General features: G+C 36.0%; 1 protein-coding gene across 3 annotated transcripts in view; it reads left to right on the forward strand.

Annotated features, from left to right (window-relative positions):
- Smad2 (SMAD family member 2) overlaps positions 1-24,495 on the forward strand; it is a 68,639-nt gene that overhangs the window by 763 nt on the left and 43,381 nt on the right. The gene's annotated exons all lie outside the window — the stretch shown is intronic.

A 24,495-nucleotide genomic window follows, 5' to 3' on the forward strand; every position in this document is an offset into this window, starting at 1 on the left:
CAAAGACTGACCTCTTATATTGGAAGGAGCTAACACTAAAGAGGTTGAAGTTTTAAGTATAAATTTAATCATTTGCAGATAAGTACCACTGTAGAAGTGGATTTTTGAAAAAATGAAGTGGCCAGTGGTTTATAAATATCGGTTTCTGTGTGCATTACAGGGTTTTTTGAGTGCCAAAAATAAAGAATTCTCTAAAATGAATGCAATATATCATATACATGGACTTGCATAAAGCGTGTGAAACTGTTCTGTCTAGTGAGCTTTGATAAACATGTTCCTGATGCTTAACAATAACAGATCCCAGTAACACTAGCCTGTCTACTTGCAAATGTTCATAGTAGACTGTTTCTTCCCTTGTTTGATAGGCTAATTACCCATTTGTTACCTTGTTTCATGTGTATTTCAAGTAAGTCACCTTTCTTGGTTCTTTTGTTTTACAAATGCTATGGAGTCACCTGCTGTATGTGAGGCTGTTTCAAGACACATGGGTGATACAGTGATGATAAAACACAAATTTCCCGTCCTATTGAGGGATAGATATGCATACTAAACAAGTGAACAAATCAATATAATTTGAAATAGTAATGAGTGCAAAGACAACAGATGTGGCAATATGATAGGAAATGCCTAAAGGATGAAAAAGCTTGGATTGTGATGCTTGAGGTGAGTCTTGAGGATCAGGAGCTAGCTGAAGAGGCTTCTTGGCAGAGGAGAGAGCCAGTATAATGACTCTGAGGTGGGAAATAGCTTCTCATATTGGAATATTTAAAAGAACGTAGAGTACAAAACATGGTAGGAATCTAATCATACAGGGAACTGTAAGGTGCTGTTGGAGTTAAATGTTGATCTAAATATAAATAAGGATTTTTAAAAATCCATTTTTAAAAGGAGTTTTAAAAAATCTCATTTTGCCAGTATCACTGGCTGCTGGAGACAGATGCCATAGGGTAGGGTGTGTGCCTGTGTGTGTGTATGTGTGTGAGAAATAGTAATAGAGGTAGGTTGGATGCTAGCAGAAGAATCAGCTAGGACGCTGTGAAAGTAGTCCACGTGCAGGAATACAGAGACGGACGTGGCTATGCTAGCAACAAAGTGAATGGATTCTGCATGCATTTTGGAAGCAGAACTGTAATGTCTTGGTAGTGAATTGACTAAGAATAGGTCAAGCTGTGTTAATCTTTCATTGCGTGGGTGGTGGCGTTTTAGTTGAGGAAACGTTTATTAAATGGTCACTGCATGGCTGATAAGATTTTCCTTGCTGAAGTTTTCTCTTGAGTTTTTTGCTTTCTTTCCTTTTTTTGTTTTTGTTTGTGTGTTTGCTTTCTAATAATGGAGAGAAACTTTAAAACAGAAAATAAGAATTTTGTAAAATGTGATGATGTCATTCAACAGGTACGCTCAGGGAATTACATCCTGAGATGGCTTATGGGAACTTTCCCTTTAGAGGAAATTTGTTGTGGTGGTTGAGTCTAGATGATGCAACGGTGGAATTACTTAGAAGTGTGTTTTGTCAAGAGTGGAACTGTGGAATGAATATTGTGGTGATCAGGGAAGATTGGTCAAGGGTTCTCAGGAAGGAGTTATCATTAGAGTATAGAGTTTGGGGTACTGCAGGAGATGTCAGGGGTGACTCTGAATGTAGTCAGGAATCACAACAGGTGTGCTAGGGAGTTTACAGTCAACCTGAGTGTGTCTTGACTGTGTGTGAGACACTGAAAAGGCTTAGGTCTAGAAGGCCAGCAGTCAGATTAAATTTTAAGTAACTGTCTGACTATTGAGGAAACAAAATAGGCTGTCACAGGTGGAGTTAGGGAGACCACTTAGCCTCTCAACAAAGGGAGCTCAGTAGTCCATGCAGAGGTGGAATATGGTTTTGCTTAGTTCTGTTTAGGGCTCACGTTGCCATTGTAGCAATTGGCCCACAGAGGAGGCAAAGGGTAGAGCTCTTTCAAGGAGATGCTGCAGATAGTGAATAGCCTGGTGATTACAAGTAACTCCCTGGGTATTTATACTGTGAAGGTCACCTTAGTCACATTTCTTTTCCTTATTTTTTGTTCATTCTGTGGCATATTCTAAAAATTTCTCTTTATATTTTAGAGCTTCATTATATTTTTCTCTCTACTCTTTTAGTGATTAATGAAGATAAAATAAGCAATCATTGCTCATTACCTTGTGTTTCAATATTCAGAGTTCCTTGAAGTTTGAAGTTTGCCTAATTGGGTGTGTCAAAAACTCCTTACACTGTAGTTGAGTGCCGTATATTTTCTAACTTTTTAGGAGAGCAGCTATTTCTTAACTATTAACTATCCTTAAACATAATCAATTTTAGATGCAGTTCAGTCATTTTATTTAGGTAAGAGTGTAAAATATGGGGAGTAAGAGAGAAGAAGCTTTGTTATGAATAAATACAAACCTTAGTTTAAATAAGAAATTTTAAATGGGATATAAAATAGAATTAGTGAGGGTCACTTACTTAAAATGGCAAGTAAGGTATTAATACCTTAAGATTTTCAGACTTAAAAATACAAGTAACTCAGTAGGTGAGCATGAGAAACAAATTTCTGAGTTAAAAAAAAGGCAAATATTTTCAGCTAAAATATTTGTTCTGTTGACTTTTAGCAATTTCTACCCTTGTTCTCTTTGCCCCACTAATATTAAAGTGAGATTATCAAGTTCCCAGGGGCTGGAACTCCTAGTAATATGCGTGGTTGTCCCATGCCGCCTGATGCATTTATGGAACAGTTAAGCATTTACCACTGGTGGTTTAGAGCCACCCGACAACAAGATGTGCATTTACCAGTCGTGGTTTAGAGCCACTGGAAAGCGAGACATACGAACTGTGGACCCAACGTGAATGTGGTAAAGTTAGAAATAGTTCTGGCTTTATATCCCTCCCAGTCCTCTCACCTAATTACTCTTGCCATATCTGAAGTTTTGGAAGTTTGTAGTTAGAGATATATATCACTACTGCTTCCTTCCTGCCATTGTATGTGGTGACACAAAATAATTCAGGGACAGAACTTAACCTGGTAAGCTGCAGTACACTAAGTAGCATTAAGTTTCATGAATATTTTCTGTTTCAAAGTTTTTAAGACTGAGGAAAATTGTCATGAGACAACTCAGTCATATAGTAACAATGGCAACTGATATTTAGTAAAGATGTGAGAAGAAAAAATGGCTTTCAGTGCATAATAACTTATAATAAAGCAAAATCCAAACTTGCTGGGAATGGAGTTCTGCAAAATTAAAAACAGGTTACTTTAGTGTTCAAAGTGGCAGTTTTATTAGTAAGTATTATACATACATGAGTAGGAATACAAAATTTGTTATTTTGCATAATCATAAGTTATAAGGGCTTTCTTAAGGTAGTGATTTGGCCATATACTTGCATATTTTTATCTTTTATCCTAAGGAAACAGGAATCCAGGAATAGATTTCTGGTATCTTTCATTATTGTTTGTAGTAGCAAAGAACCAATCCTAACCCTTAGTTTCCTTAAATCTAATGTTCAGAAAATGTTTCAAACACAGACCACAGCTGAACAAGGATAATAGAAGAAAAATTACTGCTGTCTCACTTACAAACATAGATGCAAAAGTTACAAGTATCTGAAACTATGATAAAGTGGACTTATTTGGAAAAGAAAAAAAGGAAAACATGACAAGATAGTGGTTTTTTTAGCCCACTTATTTCAGCTATTATAACGATTTTTTAAAAAATTAATTGTATTGGTACATTTTAGGTATACAATATAAAGACATTCATCACTGGAAATTTGCACCTTTACATTATCTCTCTTGGTTCTTATTTTTTCCCTCTTCCCCTGCCCTTACTTCAACCCCTCCATCCCTCCCTATTTACAGAGACTTTGTTTCCATTTTTTCATATTAATTCCATTCCTCTCTTTCCTTTCCCCTACCCCTCCTACTTCCCCTTCCCCTTTGCCCCTTTTCTTCCTATTTCACATTATCTATCATACCTTTTAGTCCTTATTTACACTTTCAGTTTCTCATACTAGAAAAACTATTCAGTATTTACACGTGTGTCCTATTTATTTCACTTGAGAGTATTGCCTCAATGTGCATCCGTTTAGCGATAAAAGTCTCTAATTTCTCATTTTTATGGTTGACTAGTACTCCATTTTATAAAAAAAACCACATTTTCTTGATCCAGTCTCCAGTTGATGGGCATTTGGGCTGTTTCCAAGTTTTAGCTATTACAAACTGTGCTCCTATGAACATGGGTGCACATGTATCACTGTGGTATGATTCTTCTAATTCTTTGGGGAAGATACCCAGCAGGGGAAAAATAGCTAGGTCAAATAGTACTTCCAGTCCTAGTTCTCTGAGGTATCTCCATACTGATTTCCACAGTGCTTGCACCAGTCTACACTCCCACCAGCAGTGGAGCAGGTTTCTTTTCTCCCCACAGCCCCACCAGCATTTGTTATTGGTTGATTTCATGATAGCAGCCATTCTTTCTGGGGTGAGGTGGAATCTCAGTGTTGTTCTCATTTGCATCTCTCAAATGACCAGTGATGTTGAACATTTTTTAATATGTTTACTTGCCATTTCTGTTTCATTGAAAAGTGTCTGTTCATTTCAGATGCCCGTTTTTGGATTGGGTCTTTAAATTTGAGCAGTCTGATTATCTTAAGTTCTTTATGGATTCTAGGTAGTAGACCTTTGTCTGAGGCACAGCAGGGGAAAATTTTTTCCCACATTGTGAGTTGTCTGTTCACACTGTTGGTGGTTTCTCTTGCTGTGCAGAAGCTTTTTAGTAAGAAGAGATTCCACTTATTGATTGTTTGTGCTAGTTCATGGGCAACTGAAGTTTTGTTCATAAAATATTTTCCTACACCATTGTCTTCAAGAGTTCTACCTAACCTCTGTTCCAGCCAGTTCAGCGTTTCTGTTTTAATATTTAAAGCTTTAATCCATTTCAATTTTAGTTTAGTGCATGGTGAGAGATATAGGTCTAGTTTTAATCTTTGGCAAGTTGAAGCCCAATTTTTCCAGCACCATTTATTAAAGAGGCTATCTTTCCTCCAGTGAGGGTGTTTGGCTCCTTTGTCAAAGATGAGGTGACTGAGTATGTCTAGAATTGTTTCTGCATCTTCTAATCTGTTCCACTGGTCCTCAGGTCTGTTTCTTTGCCAGTACCATGGTGTTTTTATCACAGTAGCTTTGTAGTAGAGTTGCAGGTTGGGGATTGTGATACCCCCTGCCATGTCTCTGTTACCTAGAATTGCTTTTGCTCTTCTGGGTCTCTTCTTGTTCCAAATCAATTTTTGGGTTGTTTTCTGAAGGGCTGTGAAGTATGCTGCTGGGATTTCAATTGGGATTGCATTGAATTGATCTAGCAAATTTGGAAGTAAGGCCATTTTCACTATGTTGACCCTTCCTACCCAGAAGCAGGGGATGTCTTTCCATTTTCTGATATCATCTTCAATCTCTCTTTTCAAAGTGCTATAGTTTTCAGAGAAGAGGTCTTTAATTTCTTTTGTTAGGTTGATTCCTAGGTATTTCAGTTCTTTGGATGCTATTGTGAAAAGAATTGTTTGCCCCATTTTTCTCTCAATGAGTCTGTTGTACATGTAGAGGAAAGCTATTGATTTTTGTGTGTTGACCTTGTATCCAGCTACTTGACTGAATTTGGTTATTAAGTCTAGAAGACTTTTGGTGGAGTTCTTGGGGTCTTCTATATAGAGTATCATGTCATCTGCAAAGAATGACAATTTGACTTCTTCATTTCCTATCTTTATTCCTTTTATTTCTTTCTCTTGTCTAATTGCTGTGGCTAATGTCTCCAAAACTATATTGAACAGGAGTGGTGATAGTGGACATCCTTGTCTTGTTCCTGATTTCAGTATGAAGGATTTCAGTTTTTGAGCATTTAGTATGATATTGGCTGTTGGTTTTTCATAGATGGCTTTTATCAGATTGAGGTAGAGACCATCTATTCCAATTTTTTGTAGGGTTTTTATCATAAATGTATGTTGGATTTTGTCAAATGCTTTTTCTGCATCTATTGAGACGATCATATGGTTTTTGTCCTTGGCTCTATTGATACAGTGTATTACATTTATTGATTTTCATATATTGAACCATCCCTGCATCCCTGGGATGAATCCCACTTGATCAGGGTGTATGATCTTCTTGATGATCTTCTGCCTTCTATTTGCCAGTATCTTATTAAGGATTTTTGCATCTATGTTCATTAATGAGATTGGCCTGTAGTTTTCTTTTTTGGTTGAGTCCTTCTCTGCTTTGTGGATCAAGGTGATGCTTGCTTCCAGGAATGAATTTGGGAGTATTGCTTCCCTTTCAATTTCATTGAAGAGTTTAAACAGTAGTGGCAGCAGTTCCTCTCTAAATATCTTGTAGAATTCAATGGTGAAGCCATCAGGAACCGGCCTTGTCTTTAAGGTTGGTAAGTTTTCAATTACATTTTCAATTTCATTGATTGATATTGGGTTATTTCGAATTTTTAGGCCTTCTTTGTTCAACTTTGGTAATTCATACATATCTGGGAATGTGCCCATTTCTTCTGTGTTTTCCATCTTACTGGCATATAAGTTCTGGAAGTAGGTATTGATGATCCTCTGTATTTCTGCTGGGTCTGTTGTAATTTCACCCTTTTCTTTCCTAATTGCATGGATTTGGGCCGTTTCTTTCCTTTTTCTGACAAGGTTGGCTAAGGGTTTGTCAATTTTGTTGATTCTTTCAAAGAACCAACTCTTGGCTTCATTGATTTGTTTTTGGATTGTTCTCTTAGTCTCCATTGCATTGATTTCTCCTCCGATCTTTATGATTTCCTCCCTTGTATGAACTTTGGGGTTGTCCTGCTCTTCTTTTTCTAGAAGCTTGAGGTTCAGCATCAGGTTGTGTAATTGGGCTCCCTCTGTTTTCCTAATGTGAGTATTCACTGCTATGAATTTCCCTCATAAGACTGCTTTTATTGTGTCCCCTCGATTCCAATATGTTGTATTGTCATTTAATTGTAGGAACTCTCTGATTTCTTCTTTAATTTTCTCTATGATCCATTGGTTATTCAGAAGTGTGTTGTTCAATTTCCATGTGTTTATGAAATTCTTGTGGTTTCTTTTGCTATTCATCTGCACTTTCATCGCACTATGGTCTGATAATATACAGGGGATAACTTCATTTCCTTTGCACATACTTAAATGTGTTCTATGAGCGAGTTTATGGTCTATTTTGGAGAATGACCCATGTGCAGCTGAAAAGAAGGTGTATTCTGATTTTGTGGGGTGGAACAGTGTAAACATCTGTTAAGCTCATTTGTTAATTAGTTTGAGTTCTAGTATTTCGTTCCTTATTTTTTGTCTAGTTGATCTATTTGTGACAGTGGGGTATTGATATCCCCCACTACTGTTGTATTAGTGCTTATTTGATTTTTCATGTCTGTTCGTATTTGTTTTATATAGTTGGGTGCACTAGTGTTTGGTGCATATATGTTTATGATTGTCATCTCTTCGTCTTGGATTGTTCCCTTTACAAGAATGTAGTGTCCTTCTTTGTCTCTCTTAATCAGTGTTGGTTTGAAATCCACTTGATCTGCAAAGAGGATAGCTACTCCTGCCTTTTTACAAGTTCCTGTTGCATGGAGTATTGTTTTCCACCCTTAAACTTTTAATCAATGAGTTTCTTTCCTTTTTTTTTTTTTTTCTTTTACTCTTTTTGTTTTGTTTTTTGGTACTGGGGATCATACTCGGTACCTGGAGCTTGCGAGGCAAGCGCTGGAACCACTGAATTAAATCCCCAGCCCGTATGAGTTTCTTTTTGAACTGTGTTTCTTGTATGCAGCATATTGTTGGATCTTGCTTTTTGACCCATTCTGCCAGTCTACTTCTTTTGACTGGTGAATTGACACCTGTAACATTCATGGTTATAACTGATACTATTGACTTATCATTGTCATGACTTTTTCCTTTTGTTGGATTCTCTCCCTTTGGATTTAATTTCTTGTTGTGCCTGATGGATTCATCCTGTTTGAGTTCCTGGGGTTGTGGTCCTCATTGTCTTTTCCTAGGTTATTGTCTAAAATTTTTTGGAGTGCTGGCTTGGTGTTCATGAAGTTCCTAAGGTGCTTTTTATCATGAGAGTATCTCACTTCTCCATCAATTTTGAAAGATAGTTTTGCAGGGTACATCATTCTGGGTTGGAGGCTCTTTTCCTTTCGGGCTTGAAACACTTCACTCCAGGCTCTTCTTCCCTTGAGGGTTTGCGTTGAGAAGCCTGCTGTGATTCTGATGGGCTTTCCTTTGTATTTGATTTGTTTCTTTTCTCTTAACTGCTTGTAGAATTTTGTTATTCTGTTCAGTTTCTGGAATCTTAGCAATTATATGCCTATGTGTAGATTTTTTTTTGATCTCGGCTAGTTGGAATCCTATATGCCTCACTTATCCGTACGTCAAGTTCTTTTCCCCTGCTTGGGAAGTTTTCTGCCATCACTTCTGTGAACAGTTTTTTTTATGTCATCTGCATTCTCTCCTGTTTCTTCGTTGACTCCAATCAGTTTTATGTTATTCTTCTTTGTATCGCCTAGCAGCTGCTGGATTGATTTCTTGTGTTCCCTTACAATTTTAAAGCAATTTTTCTTTTCCTGGTCACTAATTGCAATCTTACCTTGTATATCTGAAATTCTGTCCTCACATTGGCTCATTCTGCTGTGTAAACGTTCAGTGGAATAGAGCTGGGGATTTAGCTCAGTGGTGCACTGCCTCACAAGCTCAAGGTCCCAAGTTCGATTCCCGGTACCAAAAAACCCCCCCGAAACAACAAAAACAAAAACGTGCAACCTATCAATGGAGTTTTTAATCTGGAAATCTATTTGTATCTGTTTTATGTACTCCATTTGTTTCATATGTTGGGATTCCATCAGTTTTCTAAGTTTCTCTTATTTTATATCCTTGTCCTCTTTTGATTTATTAATCATGTCTTGCAGTATGGGCACAATCTCTATTGTTATCTTGAGAAATCATTTCTGATTTCATTTTTTCCAGATCCTCTTTCGTTGTCAGTTCAGGGCATCCAGGTGGTTGAGTATCAGATTGTCCCATCTCGTTTCCCTTTGGGGTTGCTTTAGGTGATGTGGAAGTCTGGGTTTGAGACTTGTTTATGTGTCTTCTCCTTTCAATGGCAGGGTGGGGTGAGGGTGGGAAATGTGCTGCTGCTGCCCGTGAGGCTCACCTCCTTGGCACTGGGGGTGGTGATACGGGGGTCCCAAAGGTTCATCTCCTCTGTGGTGGGGCAGCTCTGGTCCTCCGTACTGGAGGTGGTGGTACTGTGGCCCAGAAGGTTCACCTGTGCTCTGGGTGCAGCTCTGCTCAGAGAAAATAGTTAATGGCAGGCATCTGAGGATTATTCAGCTACAGGAAATCTATGAAGATAACTATTCATATTTAAATCTATTAAGATAACATATTCATATTTAAGAAGATTTGATCACTTTAATGAATGTGGAAAAAGCTTTCTCATTAGATTCAGTATTCATATTAAAGGGAATTTTCTTGGTTTTATATTGCACACATCTAAAATTGTTACTCTTAATCATGAAACTTCAGTGAGAAGTATGATATGCCAAATTCTTAATTTATCTGTGGAGTACCTAAAAAAAAGAAATATTCTATAATTTTTCCTAGTATTTAATTATAAAAATATGTTCTATTTTAAAAACGAACATAATTAAATGCTTACATAGGAATTTTTGACAATTTTTAAATTTTGATACAGTGTCTTTCTGTGTAGTTCAGGCTGGCCTTGAACTTACTTTGTAGCCCAGGCTGGCCTCAACTCACAGCTGGTATTACAGGCATGTGCTACTATGCCTGGGGGCAATTTAAATCTTGTCTATACACGTTAAGGCTCCTTACTTTTTATATTCTTATAGAGCTTGTTTGGAGGTTCTAGCAGAGGAGCACAGCTACTCATATACTCTTGACCAAAGAAACAGTCCTCCTCTATTGGGCATGGTCATCCTTTGATACTGAGTTTGGGAGGGACACACATAGAATGATGATTGAGGAAGGTGACACCTACTTAGCCATCCAGATCAGCAGAATCAATCCTGGCCATCAATGGGGTTACAGATTTTGCTGCCAAATCTCCCTCGCATTCTTGTATTCGTAAAAAGCAGTTTTTCTTTCAAAGGGTGATTGTTTGTGTTTTTTTTTCTTTTAAGAATTACTCAAAATCATGAAGTTATATTTATATATGATTGAAAATCAGCCACGGGCCTGGGGATGTAGCTTAGTGGTGCTGCACTTGGCAAGCACAAGGTCCTGAGTTCCATCCTCAGTACCAAAAAAAAAAAAAAAGAAAAAAGAAAAGAAGAAAAGAAAATCACCCACCGATTATATAGTGGAAAAATACATCACCCCTTCTTTCCGTATTCTTTTGTTACCCAGTTTTCCTTTTCAGTTAGGGTTGTGTTATTGGTGTCTCATGTGTCCTTTCAGGGCAGTATGTTCCCTTTTAATGTTGTCATTGACATTTCACTTTTGTTCTTCATAGTCCAACTTAAACATCACTGTAATTAAAGTAACTATGGAAATTGCCAACTTCCGTTTCTGACTTCATATTTGTGCCCTTTTACTTGTCTGGTTAAATAGGAATAGCTTAAGAGCAAACTTTGAACCGAGAGTATGGTATTCAGTTTTTCATAAATTAGTGCCTTTACGTTTCAGGAGGAGTTCTCTCTTCTCTTGCATGCCTAGGGCAGTGTATCAGTAGGAGTTCTATGTATGGACTATGTCTGAGCATTATGATAGAGGGAACTCTGAATTTGAAATTTGAAAACTTACTTTGATTTTAGCTTCCTCAGTACTGATGTGTGATTCCGGGGGTGTTACTATACATTTTACTACTATCTCCTCATGTGTGGAGGGTGGTGGTGTTATGCAAGTGTGACTTTTAGGTTCACTGAAATAATGTAAGAAAGATTTATAAGTTATATAAAGCACTGTAGCCATGAATATGATACATTTGAAATATTCGTGCATATTCCATGTTTTCATTTTCCTTTTCATTCTTTTTTCTTTTTTGGTATCGGGGATTGAACTCGGGTCCTTGTGCTTACGCAGCAGGTGGCGAAACTACTGAGCTAAATCCCCAGCCTTCCTTTTCATATTTTGCAAGAGAATGAGCATTATTAAAGTGTAGGCATTAAATTGTATTGTACCTTTCTTCAAAAAAGTTTGTGCCAAGCAGCACTGTGTTATGCATAATTTTGTTTATTTATATGTATAACATTTATGACGTCAGAACAGTTAAGCTTTTATAAAAACCAATTAGAGTTTTGAGGTTGTAAGTAACAGATGCGTTTTATCAACCTGAGTATTCAATTTGTCATTTTTTTCTAATGAACAGCAGGTTGTATGTGTCCTGCTTTCATCATTGAGATGGTATGCCATTTCTGCAAGACTGACAAAAAGGATTTCTGCAGACAAGCATTGCTATACTTAAATCCATCACTCACATTTAGGCTATATAAATAAGAATTCAGGAGAACGACCCCACATTGAGAATGTCCTTGAAGAAAGTAGTGTATATGATTGCATTTCCCCTTCCCTTCATCCAAATTGAAGGTCTTCAGAAGATCTAAGTTTGACGTGTCTTCTGGGACTTGAGAGATACATAGACTGGCACCTGACTTATTATCCAAAAAGCCAAAAAAGTAGTAGGCCACTTGGAGCTGCCCCTGTAGCAGTAAAGAAAGGGCACATTGAGAATGGCCTGCCTTTTCAAAGTGTCATGGGTCAAAGATTCAGGAATTTATCCCCTCCACTGAGTAGACTTTAGTAGGATATTTGAGATTGCCTTGTTTTGAGAGGACCTAGAGGCCCACCTTGGTTGGAGGTCAAAGTAGCCTAGCCAGAGCAGCCTGAGAAGTTTCTGGAGTGAATTGGCGGGAAGAGAGTCAGCATTTGGGCATTTGACTTCCATAGGAACCTACTGCCATGTTACTGTCTCATCAGAACCCACTCTTCTTGTTTCTTTTTAGTATCTATATGAGGCAGAAAAATAATAATACAGTATTTAAGAATCCAGGCTTGGCTCTCCTGCTACTTGCTACCTGTATAACCTTAGGTATGTTAATCTAATTTCTGTGCTGCTAGTACCCCATTTGTTCAGGATTAAATGATTTAATATTAGTTCTATAATGGCTTAGTCCTATGTGTACTACATGGTTCTTAACTATGTGGAATGGACCCCAACCCCAAATTTGATTTTGATGGGAGACCTATATTGCCACCCACACATACAGGTCATGAACAGATTTATTAGGCACATAATGAGGCTTTCTGGGGAAAGCAAGGCAGCTTCCAGATTGATCCCAAAATGACTTGAGAGAGCAGAGACTTGCTTGGGGTTTTATGTTGATAGGGGTTGAGGCTGGAGTCTGGGATAACTGTTTCTGCCCTTGTGCATGTGCCATGACTTGTCTGGTTTGAAGAAATTACCCTAGCACAAGAGGAGAGAGTATCTGGGCTTTCTTACCAGCTTGCCCAGGTTTGAGGCAGAAGGGAAAGAAGGAAAGGTGTGACTTGAAAACTAGCAGCAGTCAAAAGATCAAAATGTAGATTCCTTTTAAAACTCAGGTGAGATGAAAGGACACTTAGATGCATCATAGTTAAATTGATGAAGAGACAATCTTAAAGTAGCCAGTAAAAAATGGCATGTAATATACAGAGGAACAGTGACTCTAATACCTGATGACTTCATCAAGAGAGGGGAGCCAGAAGATTGTAGAATGATATCATTGAATTGCTGACTTTGAGAAGTCATCATGACACTAAGAGGACTTAAATACCTGACTTAAAGACATACTGGGCATAAAAAAATAGATAAATGGCATAAAATAAAAACTTGATTTTCAGGCAGAGATGCCAAGGCAATTCAGCAGGTAGGGAGAGGAAAGAGTACTGGAATAACTGTATATCCAAATGGAAGAATGAGCCTAATTCTACTTTATACCACTCAAAAAAATTAATTCCAGATGAATTGTAGTTTTCATCCAGAGGCTAAAACTGTAAAGTTTTCATAAGTAAACATGGGGGAATATATTTGTAACTTGGGAGTACAGTTTTTTTTAAAGGACTATTAAAAGCAATAACCGTGAGAGAAAGTCAATAAATTCGACTTAATATTGAAAGTATCTCATGAATATGAGAAAAATGAATTATCAGAATAGAAAAAAAATTGTAAAACAAATTTCCGAAAGAGGTTTATATCCAGTTTATTAGGAATTTCTTTAATTCAGTAGTAAAATGATAAATGCCCAAATTTTAAAAATTGACAAAAGAATTGAATGCTTTACAAAAGGAAAAGATATACAGAGGTCCGGTAAGAAAATTTCATGAAAAAGTGCGTGATACCATTAGGAAAATGCAAATTGAAACTACAAGAAAATACTACTGCATAATCCCCAAAATACAATTTAATAGAGTTTCTGCACCAAATGGTGAGGCTGTCAAGAAAGCAGGAACTTTTGTGTATTGAGGGAAGAAGTGTAACATGGTACTGTCACTCTGGATAAAGATCTGGCAGCTTATTATAGAATGAAATTTACATCTACCTATTGTCTGGAGAAATGAAAGCACATGTATGTGAATGTTTGTAGCAGCTTTATTCACGATAGTTATAGCCTGGCAGCAGGTTAGATGTTCATCATATACAAGGGTAACTACACAAATTGTGAATTCATCATGTAATGGACAACATCACTGAAAAGAATGAACTGTCATCGTATATATTAATATGGATTAATCTCAGAAATGTGTTGAGTCAAACACACAAAAGAGGACATACTGTATTAATACATTTATATGACATAAGACACTAAACTGGTGGTGAAAAAAAGTCAGATTATTGATTACTTCTGGGCATAGAGGAATGGAGAGCAGGAATTGAGGAAAGGGCAAGAGTGATGATCTTGAGAGGGTTATGAGATACACAATTTAGGCATTTGGTCAAATTAAAAAATAGGGCCAATAAGATTTGTATTTCCTACTGTTTAAGTTTTATCTTTTGTCAACAATGAACTGTCCTTACTATGCATGCTGCATAGTGTCTAAATTTGAAATGTCAGTAGTATATGAAAAGTAAAGAGATTAGTGGATAAGAGGAAAGCTGGATAGATATATGACAGCAGATAAAACAGATGTTAATTGTAGAATCTAGCTGATGAATATAGTAAGGAAATTGAGAAATGTGCAGTATCATTAGGATGCTTTTAAGTTTAACATGTTGGCAAATTTTTTTTTTGTTTTTGGTACTGGGGATTGAACTTGGGACCTTGCGCTTGCGAGGCAGGTGCTGGAACCACTGAGCTAAATCCCTGGCCCCTCATGTTGGCAAGTTTTTTGTGATGCAGAAATGGGGATGGAGATGCATGTTTACTGAGGTGTCCAAAAGTAACTTTGTAATCATTGGAACTTTTCCTCCATAAAATGTGTGCTTAATTCTTATAAATCATCTGTACAAGGCTTTGCCTAGCCTTTCATAATAGAATGGGTTGTTAAAATTTTTCCTTATAGGCATCCTTATTTTATAAATATTGAAGACTCCAGTTACTCCTGACATGCCTCGACATGGATTTGAAATTTTTTTGTTATTGATTAGGAAGATTCAGCATTTTTTTATATTTTTAAAAATTCTCCTTTGTTTATGTTGTAAAGTTATGTAAGAAGAGTACCATATCACAGGTCCAGTTGAGGTACCTGGAATGTAGATACATTGTTTTGTTTTAAAACTTGGCATGAAGTCCTAGAATACGCATTTGGTGACTGAGTTTGTTTTTGAATGACCTTAATATTTATTTCATTCCTCCTGGATGAAGTTGAAAACTTTCTACAGAGGCTGAAGGTTAAACCTGTTAAAATGTCTTCAAATTTATTACTGCCAGAATAGGTCTTAATTATGAAGGAATGTAAGGCTCACTAGCTGTTATTGGTGCCTTTTGAAACCAATGTCCTGCTGTTTCTATCATAATTTTCAATTATTTTTGTTAAAGAATATCTCAAATTCTTGAGAGATGGTTATTATCATTTGAAAATAAAGCAACTTAAAAAATAGAATATGCAATCATTTGTCTACGTTTTGAAACAAATCAAAATACATAGAAAAAATTGGGACTCTGAGACGGACTCTCATTGTTAATTAAGACCATTAGTTTAATCAAGTTTAATCAGTTAATTGTTTTTGATGACAGTAACATTTAAATATTTTTAAAAATTAATTTTATTGGTACATTTTAGGTATACAATATAATGACATTCATCATTGGAAATTTGGACCTTTGCATAATCTCTCTTGGTTCTTATTTTTTCCCCTTCCCCTGCCCTCCCTATTTACAAAGACTTTGTTTCCATTTTTTCATTTTCTCATATTCCATTCTCTTTTTTCATTTAAACATTTATAATTAGATGATATTTGCATTTCTTGAGAAAAAGTTTTGTAGAAATTTGAAAGCACTGAGTTAAACCATTATTCTGCAGAAATGTGCCCTGAAGAATTTGGGTGCCTTCACACTAAGTTACAGCCCCAGCCCTTTTCAAGGGTCTCAGTAAATTGCTAAATTGCCCAAGATGTGCTTGAACTTGTGATCCTCTTGCCTTAGCCTCCCACAGTGCTGGGGTTATAGGCATGCACCACCATGCTTCACTAGAACTGGGGGTTTTAGGTAGATTTCAGCCTTGACTCCTACTGTGTTAACTCTTTAATATTCGATTATTCAACTACTCAGGTTTTTTTCCTTCTTTGGAATCTAATGGTAATATTAATTAATATTAATAGAGCTGGTAATGGGTATAAATTAAATCATGTGTGTAAAGCACTTTGAATAATGCCAGCTACATAGCAAATGGTTAAAATAAGTACGAGCAACTTATGAGTAAGTTTTCTGTAGTCAGTGAAAACATAATTGTTCATTTGTATCCTCTGCTAATTTTTCAAGAAGAAAGGTTCTCAAGAACTGGGTTGTTTGCACCAGGGATTTAGCTCAGTGGTTCCGCCGCCTGCCTTACAAGCACAAGGACCTGAGTTCGATTCCCGGTACCAAAAAAAAAGAACAGGGTTGTTCTAAAACACTTTTCTTGGTGGTAGAGGGAAGGTGAGAAGCTGTAGAGGCAAGCATTTTCTTGTTTCTCAATTCTCATCCCCACCTGTAGTGATTATGATATACATAGATACAGTATGAATAGTGTGGAACTTTTCTGTATTATAGTGATCATCCTTTGACTCCTGAGTTGCTTAAAATATATTTTATCCTTGCTAGTCATATATAAAAATAAAACCAGTATTCTGTTAAATAGAAATAATTATGGATGCAGTTAATTACAGATTATTCCCTAGAAGTCCATTAATACATGAGTATATCATATATGTCTGCCATCCTCCAGAGCTGGAGCTTCAAGTAAAATTCTTTTTGTTGATAGCATTTTATTTATTAATGCCTTTAATTTTACTCAGTGATCAGCATGCTTTAATTTTTCCACAAGTACAACCTTCTTACCCCTTTTGATTTGTAGAAGAAACACACTCTATTCAAGAAGATCATGAAAATAAATCAGTACAATGATGAGATTTATTACTTTTGACTTAGTTGTTTAAATGTTGTCAATTAGACAGATATGACAGCAATAGTACTAGTTTAAAGATTTATAAGATTCTGTAAAATGTGCCCTTCTTTACCAAAGTCAGTGTTTTCTCGAACTTACTGTTTTTTAATCTCCTTATTAATAAGTGTGTAAGTAAATGTATATGTGCTTAATGTAAAAATATAATAATTGATACAAATATATCAGTGGATGGTAGAACCAAAGTGCAAAATGTTAATTTAGATGAGTGTATAAAATATATATGCTTGGATATAACTTGTAAATTGTAGACTACATTTAAAATTCTATTTTAGTTTTCAAAGGTGAGTTTATTCTTAAAAAAATCTTTAATATGTTAATTTTACTGATACTTATTATAAAAATGATTCGTAGGGAAAGTTGATAAGGATTTCTTCCAAGTTTACTCCCAAGTGATTTAGTTAATGCAGTGATCAAGTAATATTCCGTATGCCACAAATATGGTTGGCATATTCATGTCCTTAGGACCCCTCCCTCAAAAAAACCCATGGTACTGGTGATTGAACCCAGGATTTCACATATGCTAAGCAAGCAAGTGCTGTAGGACTGCAGCATTGTAGCTCTTTTTTTTTTTTGAGAAAGGGTCTTACTAAGTTGCCCAGAGTGCCCTCGAACTTGGAATTCTCCTACCTCAGCCTCCCACATAGCTGTGATTACAGGTGTAGGTGTACACACCATACCCATCTAGTGTCCTATGATTTTTAATAGTTATCCCATTCTCTTCCCCCTGTCGTTTTTATTCAGTCTAGATATGTAAGCAAGGGAGTTACATAATTGATGTAATTTTCCTTTGAGAAGTTGTGTTTCATACAGTAAACCATGAGATTTTGCATGAGAGATAACACAGATGTACTAGCTGTTCTGTGTGTTGATGCAGGAACATTAATATCGATTGTTTATGGTCTGTTACATCTTATTTCAACACTTTGTAACATCCTATGTTAATTGCATTAGTAAATAGTATGAAATTTTGATCAGGCAGAATTGATGAGACTGATTTTTTTCTTTTGCATGATACTTTTGAATATTTAAGGGTTTATAAATGTCCTAAAGTTAGATGGTCAAATAAACTTAAATTTGAAATGTTTAGCTAATTTGTTTGAGATATTGCTATTGTTGTTAAAAAAATGAAACTTGTAGTTCTAGCACCATAAAAGAAAAACAAATAAAAACTTAGCTGTTCTTTAGGCTATACTGTTGATTTCACATAATAAGTGCCTTTATTAGTGTAACATTTTCAGCTATACCCTTTTCTCTCTTTAGTATTTGCAAACTAGCTTCATGCATACTTTTTACACTTAAGTACTATACAGACATTTCTTGTGGATAGCCCTTAATTATTAAGTGTATAAAAACATAATTTAGTATAAACTTACTCTTATTAAAAGACCAGGTGTTTTTGTTTTTTTTTTGGTACCAGAGCTCGAACTCGGGTTCTTGCACTTATGCAGCAGGCAGTGAAACCACTGAGCTAAATCCCCGGCCCAAGACCAGTTAATTTTCACTTGTATAGCAAACAGAACTGTAGCTAACAGATTTAAATGATTTGTATTATTATATAGTTTGCAAGTTGCTGTGAGATCCATAATATAATTAAAATCTTATGTAGCATTTGACATATATAGCTAAGTTATGATCGTGATTGTTATTAAATATTTCATTGATTCTTAGATGTACATTTTTTTCACTTTGATGCCTCTTATAAATTGGAAATGATTTTCCCTTTAAAGTGTTACACAAATGTTGCTTTTTCTTTAGGTACCAGAGATCGAACTCGGGATCTTCCTCTTGCAAGGCAGGCAGCAGAACTATGGAACTAAATCCCCAGCCCACAAAATGGTGCATTTTAAAGTAGATAACATCTTAGATTTATTGGAAGTTATTGAATGTATAAAAGTCCCTTTATATAGGCGTCTCTAAATTTTTCTACATTAATTTCTTGTAATATTTTTTAGTAATTGGACATAACAGCAGTTAAAACTCATTCTATATTAACGAGGGCTGGGGATTTAGCTCAGTGGTTCTGCCGTCCGCCTCGCAAGTTCAAGGACCCAAGTTTGATCCCCGGCACACACACAAAAAATTTCTTTATTAACAAACTGAAAATCTGGGTGCTCCATTTTCCTCATGTTATGATTGAGAGTGACAAGAAATTGTAATTTGTTTCTGTGCTATGAAAATACTAATTGAACATGAGATACCTTGTTTGCTGTGTGGACGTGTACAAAGACCTCTGGGAAATCAGGTTCTTACAGGGAAATACAATATGAATCAATCTCTAAGGAAGAGTGAGAATGAAAACTGCCTGATGAAACCTCCCAAACAAACTCTTAAGAATTAGCTGGTTCACTAGGTTACTAAAGAAATAACAATAAAGTCAAAAGGTGCCTAAGGAGAAGCAGTATATAATGTATAAGGAACAAAACTGGTAGCAAAAGCTAATATTAGATAGTGAGGACATTGTGTCAGAAAAGACTGAACAGAGGGCCAGGGATTTAGCTCAGTGGTTCCGCCGCCTGCCACGCAAGCGCAAGGTCCCTGGTACCGGAAAAAAAAAAAGAGAAAAGACTGAACAGGACCCAGGGCTGGTGTGTTGTTGTTGTCTTCTATAGTAATGTGCAAAGTGAGCTTGACAGGGCACAAAATAGGAAACAACAGCCTGTCCTGATGCTTAGTTATCTAAGGACAGGAGCACACCTTTTTATGAAAATGTGGCAATGACTTTCACTTAATTCTGTGGCGATGTATCCATGTTTCACTTAATTACAAGCAGCGGTAGTACAAGCAACTCTACTGTTCATGGGAAGGATATTATGTGTATATACACATGTAGTACGTATTTGTGGACCTTTTTACGTTCTCTTTTTCAACACAGCATGGCATGGGAAAGATGTTATGTGTATATTCACATATAGTACGTATTTGTGGACCTTTTTAACATTCTCTTTTTCAACACATAGCATACTGTGCATACTGTTCTGTGCTTGCTTTTTAAATTTGATACCACATTTTAGACTCCCAGTTCACAGGGAGTTAAATTATATAACTTTTTATTGATACTCCCTAGTTTTTACTTGCATTCTTTTATGGGTTTTCTGTGCTTTTTGTTTGATAAAATTTTCATATGAAGTACACAAATCATATGTTCAGTATTTGACAAGTGAATATGCCACTGTATCATACAGAACATTTCAGTTATCCAGAAAAATTCTTTCATACTCTTTTCCCCAGTGGTTCTGGAACCAACTAGTGTTTGAACTGTTTTTCATTTTCAGTGTGTTTTGCCCCTTGTGCATTTCATAAGTGGATTCATTCAGTGTTAAGTCTTTAGTGTTCAGCTTCTCTTGATCACCAGGCCTTTAAGAACTATTTTAGATGCATCCCTCTCAAATTTTAAATATTGCAGTCATTATCATATATAAATATCATATATTCTGTGATTTTTTCTGTGACTTTTAAGTTATATAGGTGAGTATTGTTTATTCTAAGATTCATTAACTTTTTTATGGCACCAGCATGTGCTATGTATTTGTAAATATTTCATGTACACTTAATAGAATTCTATAAATATCAGACCAAAGTCGTTGATTAATACTGTGTAGCCCTTTTATGATACATGTGTGAGAATAGTGTTACTGCTCAGAGAATTACTGATTTGTTCATACTCTTCTAAATCTTTCTGTTGTTTGCTGCATTTTTTGTACTCCTCCCCCCTTTACCTTTGGTGTTGCTGGGAATCAAACCCAGGCCCTCACACATGCTTGGCAAGCACTCTACCACTGAGGTTCATCTCAGCCTTATGTATGCTGAAGCTTTTTTTTTCAATGCAGACAGGATTATTAATGTCTTATGATGAATTGATCCTTTTATGAAATATCTTTTTACCTCTAGTAATAGTCTCAGTCTTAGGATAGTATCATTTGCTTTATTAAACTTGAAGCTTGCATAGACAGTTTCCATTTTTATATTTCTAACTTACATGTGCCTATTTAAATTACATTTTTGTGAACGTTTTACATCTTTTTTTTTTTCCATTAAGTTTATCGGTACATTTTAGGTATTAAATACAGTTACATTCATCATTGGGATCTTGTACCTTTACATGACTTATCTTGGTTCTTTTTTTTTTCCCCATTCCCCTGCCCTCCCTTCACCCCCTCTACCCTTCCCTATTTACAAAGACTTTGTTTCCATTTTTTTCCTTTTCTCATATTTTTTCTTTTCCCTTCTTTCCTTTCCCCTACCCCTCCCATTTCCCTTGCTTCTTTAGAACTTTTCTTCCTGTTACACAATATCAATTATACATTTTTTTAAAATTACAATATCAAGATTTAGAGGAAATTACCACAGATTTTACAAAATTTAAAAGGATATAGAAAGCATATTACAAAAATCATTTTTGAAATAAATTCAACAACTTCTGTGAAGTATCTTGGAAGAGAAATTAAACTGACTCTGCAAGAAATATGAAATTTGAATAGCACCTATTAAAGAATATTCCTAGCTTGATAACCTACCTGTATGACAACAGCAGGCTCATAAACATTTTAACTGATAAATTATATCAAACATTTAAAGCAAATAAAAGAAGGAACACGACTCCCCTCATTTTAGGAAATCAACATTGTGCTAATCCTAAAACTGGATAAAGATAATAGAAGAAAAAAGTATGAACACAGATAAAAATTTGTTTAACAAAACAAACTATTAGAAGTCAGATCTGGCAGGATGTAGAAAGTGGTTTTGTTATAGGGATGGCAGTGTTGGTTCAGCATTGGAAGATCCACCCCCATAAGTCATCATTTTCACAGAAGAAAGGAAAAAGCCATATGATTCTGTCAGTAGTTGCAGAAAAGGTGTTGGACTAAATTCTACAGCTGTTCATGGTAAAAGCTATCAGGAGACTAGAAGTAGAGCAGAACCATCTCAACAGATAAAAGACATGTACTCCATACTTCCAGCAAAAACACCTTATATGAATGGAAAAGATACAGTGCTTTCTCCCTAAGATGGGGAACAAGGGCAGATATGCCTACTCTTCATCTGTCCATTAAACTTTGAAACATAGGCCCAAACCAAAATAGTCTGACAATAAAAAGAAACAAAGCATAGGATTGGCAGGGTAGAAGCAAAACCTTTATATGTAGATGAAATGATCATCTACCGAGAAGATACTAAGAAATTTCTAGGAACCCCTAGAATTTGTATTTGAATTTAGCAGGATTAGAAAACACAAGGTATATATAAAAATTCAGGTCTTTGTATACTTGCTGTAAATGAAGAATTGGATATTGAAATTTAACAGTTATGTAGGAGTAAAAAGGACCTGGAAAAGTAAAAGGAAAAAAAAGGTTGGAAGACATTTATTACCTAATTTTAAGACTTCTTCTGAAGCTATAGTAATCAAGGCAATGTTGTCATAAGGAAAGACATATAGATCAATGGAATAAAACAGAATCTAGAAATAGAACCACACATATATGGTCCTGATTTTTGAAAGATTATTTAACATTAACATTTTATAGAACATCAACTCAAGAGCAGAGGAAAAGATAGTGTTTTCAGCAAATGGCACTAGAACACCTGATATCTGTATATAAAAGAATAACCTCAACCCTTTATTTCCACATATAAAAATAACTTGAAAGGATCTATGAACCTAAATATGAAAGACTAAAACTATAAAACGTTAAGAAGAAATTATAAGGGAAAATGTTCATGAATTTAGGATAGGCAAGAATTTCCTAGGATACAAAAAACATATAAAAGAACAAAATTTGACAAATGAGATTCCATCAAAATTTAGAACTTTAAAAGACATCGTTGAGAAAATGAAAAGTAGTCCATAACCAGAACATATTTATACTACATATAATCTATGACCAGAATATATAAAGAACTCTTGCAGCTCATTAATAGACAAGCCAATTAAAAAGTAGGCACAAGAAGATGATAAATATCCAGTACAGTACAAGGAAAGGTGTGTAACACTAGAATCAGAAAAATACTCATCAGTACAATAACAAGATCATATTATACATTCATTAGGGAGATTAAGTTAAAGGTTTTAAAAGAACAAATGTCAGCTTAGGTGTGAACCAGTTAGAACTTTCTAATACTCCTAATGTGAATGTAAAATGATAGAAATGTCAGGTAAAAGGGCCGAAGACCAAGACCAGACCAGGCCACAACAAGCCTTTATTAGGGGAATAGATCTGCTGGGCTGTCTCTGAACAAAGGAGAGACAAAAGCAATATGGCTGGGGCAGGGAGAGTCTTTTATAGAGACTGGGGTGGGGTTTGTAGGGGCTGAGGTGAGGTTGAGTGAGGTAGTGACTGGGGAATGGAGGAGCCCGTGATGTCACTAGGTGGTAGGAGGTGAGCGAGTATTAGGTTACTTTCTAGGAGGGAACAGGGGCATACTGGGAAGAAGGGTTTATTCTTTGGTGGGAACAACCATCTTGGCATGACGTCAAACAGGGGAGGGGCCAAGGCAGGATAGGAAGAGGGCAGCTACTATACATAATAGCTGCTGAGGTGGTGGGAGACCTATCAAAAACCATTTTGGAAAACAATATAGAAATTTCTTGTATTACCGTTAAGAACCAACAGTTCTGTTAAGTTTTTACTTAAGAGAAATAAAAACACATGTTCACAATAGATTTGTACATACTGGTTGACTGTCCCTTATGTGAAATTCTTGGGACCAGAAGTGTTTCAGATTTTGGTTTGAAATCCACTTGATCTGCAAAGAGGATAGCTCCTCCTGCCTATTTTTGGGTTCAAGTAGCCTGGAGTATTGTTTTCCACCCTTTAACTTTCAGTCTGTGAGTTTCTTTTGGAATTAAGTGTGTTTCTTGTATGCAGCATATTGTTAGATCTTGCTTCCTTTTTTTTTTTTGGTGCTGGGATCAAACTCTGGTCCTTGCGCTTGCGAGACAGGCGGCGGAACCACTGAGCCAAAACCCCGGCCCATGGATCTTGCTTCTTGACCCATTATGCCAGTCCATTGCTTTTGATTGGTGAATTGAGACCATTAACATTGATAGTTATAACTGATACAAATTGACTTATCATTGTCATGACTTTTTCCTTTTGTTGGATCCTCTCCCTTTGTGTTTAATTTCTTATTGTGTCCGATGGATTCATTCTGCTGGGCTTCCTGGGGTTGTGATCCTCATTGTCTTTTCCTAAGGTATTGTTTAAAATTTTTTGGAGTGCTGCTTTGGTATTCATGAAGTTCCTAAGTTGCTTTTTATCATGAAAGTACTTATTTCTCCATCAATTTTGAAAGATAGTTTTGCAGGGTACGTCAACCTGGGTTGGAGGCTGTTTTCCTTTAGGGCTTGAAATACATCACTCCAAGCTCTCTTGCCTTGAGGGTTTGCTTTGAGAAGTCTGCCGTGATTCTGATGGGCTTTCCTTTGTATGTGATTTGTTTCTTTTCTCTAAATGCTTGTAGAAATTTGTGAACATTTTACATCTTGTGTTCATTCTGGCAAATCTTTACCTTTATTAGAGTATGTGGTATATTTATGTTTAATGTCACTATCACTATGATTTTATTTAAGCCTATCATTTTACTCTGTTTTCTGTTGTCTGTATATTGTCTTTGCTTTTCTTTTGTGTTTTTTTGGAGTTATATTTTCCTAGTATTTCATTTTAATCTTCTGTACACCTTTTAGTTACATCTCTTTGCCTTTTAAACTTTGGTGACTGATGACTTTTCAGATTATAATATATATCCTTAGTTTTGCAACAATATATAGAGCTTGCTGTTATACCTTCTGTTGCCTAAGCTACTGTTGTGTGAGTTATGTCCACATATTTTCAGAG

This window comes from Heterocephalus glaber, unplaced genomic scaffold (genome assembly GCF_053883595.1).
Source record: "Heterocephalus glaber isolate CG9 unplaced genomic scaffold, H.glaber_assembly_v1.0 deba00000331, whole genome shotgun sequence".
Taxonomy (NCBI): domain Eukaryota; kingdom Metazoa; phylum Chordata; class Mammalia; order Rodentia; family Bathyergidae; genus Heterocephalus; species Heterocephalus glaber.